This window comes from Galeopterus variegatus, unplaced genomic scaffold (assembly GCF_000696425.1).
Source record: "Galeopterus variegatus unplaced genomic scaffold, G_variegatus-3.0.2 Scaffold14468, whole genome shotgun sequence".
Lineage (NCBI taxonomy): Eukaryota > Metazoa > Chordata > Mammalia > Dermoptera > Cynocephalidae > Galeopterus > Galeopterus variegatus.
The window spans coordinates 14,299-17,307 of NW_007740579.1; the positions used below are offsets into that span (position 1 = coordinate 14,299).

Below are 3,009 nucleotides of genomic sequence, written 5' to 3' on the forward strand. Positions count from 1 at the left end.
GGAAGTGCCCACATGTCCCTGCCAGTGTCTTCACTGTGAGGTGCGTGTGTCTGGAGGAGCAGATGACAGGCCACAGGACCTGTTTTTGTTGGGCTTTCAGCCAGTTTTGTAACAGCAAAAAATTTCTGGGGCTCTTGAGAGGGGAAAATTATATTGTGCACATGAGAGAAACTTGTGGGAAACTGTGGTCTTGAATTTTTTTTACCTTAAGGTATATTTCTAATAGCTACAAGGAAGTATTCAACAGGGACTTTAATCTATGGTTCAAAGGCTGGCAAAGAGGTACAAACTGGAGAGGAATAGGTCTGAAAACTACAGAGGATTGAATCGCTCAAGAAGAATTGCAGAGTGAGAATAGGGCCCAGGATGGAGTGCTTGGATGGACTCTGCTACAAAGAGAAAGTAGAAGAATTCAGAGAAAAAAGAAGAAACCATCAGTGAAGTCATCATAGCAAGTAACACAGAAGAATTTCTGGGAAAACGTCATGAACAGCAGTTTCAAATATGTCAGAAGATTCAAGTAAAGCAAAGGCTAGAGAATAGTTATTGAACATGATTATAATTTAGGTGATTGGCAAACTTTTGAAGAACTGAACTAAAACTACACTGAATGGGTTCAAGAGCAAATGAATGGTGGGAACATTTTTCAGAAAATATAACTTTGCACAGTGTGCTGCACACCTGCATGAACACAGGAACTGAGAGAAACCTACCGAGAGTGACTCAAGAGTCTGTGGTTGACTCAATCCTCCCGAGGATCCAGGTTTTAGCTGTGAATCAAATAAGGCCTTCCAAAAGCTGTTTGGGTTCACACTGTTTTAGAAATTCCAGAAAAACCTTTTTAAGGGAATTGTTCTTTAGCACTAGGTTATTGTGTTTACTGCAGAAAACTGAAAGTATTTGTTTTCAAATTGGTGGTAAATTTTTCCACAACATAGTCAATGAAAATAGAAAAAAAAAAACTTTCCGCAATATACCCAATGAAAATAGTCTGTCAGACTTTGGTGGCAGCAAATCTGGATGTTCCATAAAAAATGTAGCATACTGTCCTCTCAAATTTCATTCCAATCAAGAAACAAAAGTTCCTTTTTGCCATGACATCAAAAGGACTGGAGACAAATTTGCACTCAGCATGGAGTATCCTAAGTTCTGCCAAGCTGCTGTGTCTACACGCCAACTTTATCTTTCATTCCTACATTTCCCACAAGCTAAGTTTTACTTATTTATACTTTTCTATTTTAATTCATGGACCCCATAAAGGTCATAAATACAATGTAAGACAAAGTAAAGAACATAAACGAACAACTCACCTTAGACTTATTCATTTTTTGTTGCTCTTGGAAATGCAAATAGCACTCTGGCAGCACAGCTGAAAGACAAAGAAAATGGAGTGAATTAAGAAGAGAACTGGTGTGACTTGATCTTGGATTCTCCTTACCAAAACACTGCCAATTAGCTGGAAACAAGAACCACCACCACCAGCAACACAACAGACCTTTCTCCCTATTGGACGATAGTCCTTTATGCCTCAAAAAGAGGCAGCAAGTAACTAAGTGAAGATGCATCTACAAATACATTAATTGACAAAAAGCAGACAATTTAATTTGGGGCTAGTGAAAACAGATGAGGGTACTTAAGAAGTCTGCATAAAAATTAAATTAAAAGATAATGTGAATCCTTCAATACAGTTTTTGAAGTCCCCTCTTAGATTACCTACTTCAGCAACATCTAATTTTACCTTAAGATATAATTTAATCATTTAAACCAAAGAACAAAATATCATGTCTTCACTAAAATTAATGTGATAAAATATATCTAGGCTGTATTAACCATTTGCCTATTAATACAGGGATTTCACATAGGAGTCCACACGAGTGTTTCCACTAGAACATATCTTGCTTTTATACACCTAAACATCAGAAAAGTGTACATCTTGCACCCCAACATTTTTTGCCTATAAGAAAAAAAGTACATAATGCATATTTCTTGTGGTACACTCTTCCAGTAATAATTTCTAGTGTCAGGTATCCCTGTATCCATCTTCTCATATAGTATGTTCTTGCAATAAACTGGACTTTGCAATTGATTTTCTTTGGCCACTAAGACATTAGAAAATGCAATGCAAACATGGCTTTGGAAAGTGATTGCCATTGGTGCTTGCCTTCTTAGACACAGTTATGTTGTAAAGAAGCCTGGGGCTATGCTGTTGGAGACACAGGACCTACCCAAGAGCCAGCACAAGCTACAGGACAAGTGAGTGATGACATCTTAAACCAACCAGCCTCAGTCGAGGCACAAACTGACTGAAGCCTCATTTGTAATCCAGGCAACACTAATATAGAAACTGCCTACCTGAGCACACGCGAAAAAGCATTTCCATAGCAAATACACATGTAGCAAATGAAATGAGTTTTGTGTTTATTTCTTTTTTTGTAAGCCATTGAATTTTGGTTAGTTTCTTACCTAGCAAATACTAACTGTTACACAGAAGACGCCAGAACTCAATAGTAACAAATTTGGAAGAAGACATTTTAAATTACATGTCAAAAATAGTCAATACAAATTNTGAGGGTACTTAAGAAGTCTGCATAAAAATTAAATTAAAAGATAATGTGAATCCTTCAATAAACTTTTTCAAGTCCCCTCAGATTACCTACTGCTTCAGAAACATCTAATTTTACCTTAAGATATAATTTAATCATTTAAACCAAAGAACAAAATATCATGTCTTCACTAAAATTAATGTGATAAAATATACCTAGGCTGTATTAACCATTTGCCTATTAATACAGGGATTTCACACAGGAGTCCACACGAGTGTTTCCACTATAGCATATCTTGCTTTTATACACCTAAACATCAGAAAAGTGTACATCTTGCACCCCAACATTTTTGCACATAAGTATAAGAAAAAACGTACATAACACATATTTCTTGTGGTACACTCGTCCAGTAATAATTTCTAGTGTCAGGTATCCCTGTATCCATCTTCTCACATAGTATGTTCTG

At 36.5% G+C, this 3,009-nt stretch overlaps 1 long non-coding RNA gene across 1 annotated transcript in view; it reads left to right on the plus strand.

Annotated features, from left to right (window-relative positions):
• The window catches only part of LOC103581976, a 12,961-nt gene extending 11,346 nt beyond the window's left edge, over window positions 1-1,615 (plus strand). The window contains exon 3 of the long non-coding RNA XR_549713.1: window positions 1,316-1,615. This is a non-coding gene — a long non-coding RNA (uncharacterized LOC103581976). The remainder of the gene's footprint in view (window positions 1-1,315) is intronic.
• Window positions 1,616-3,009: the final 1,394 nt, after the last annotated feature.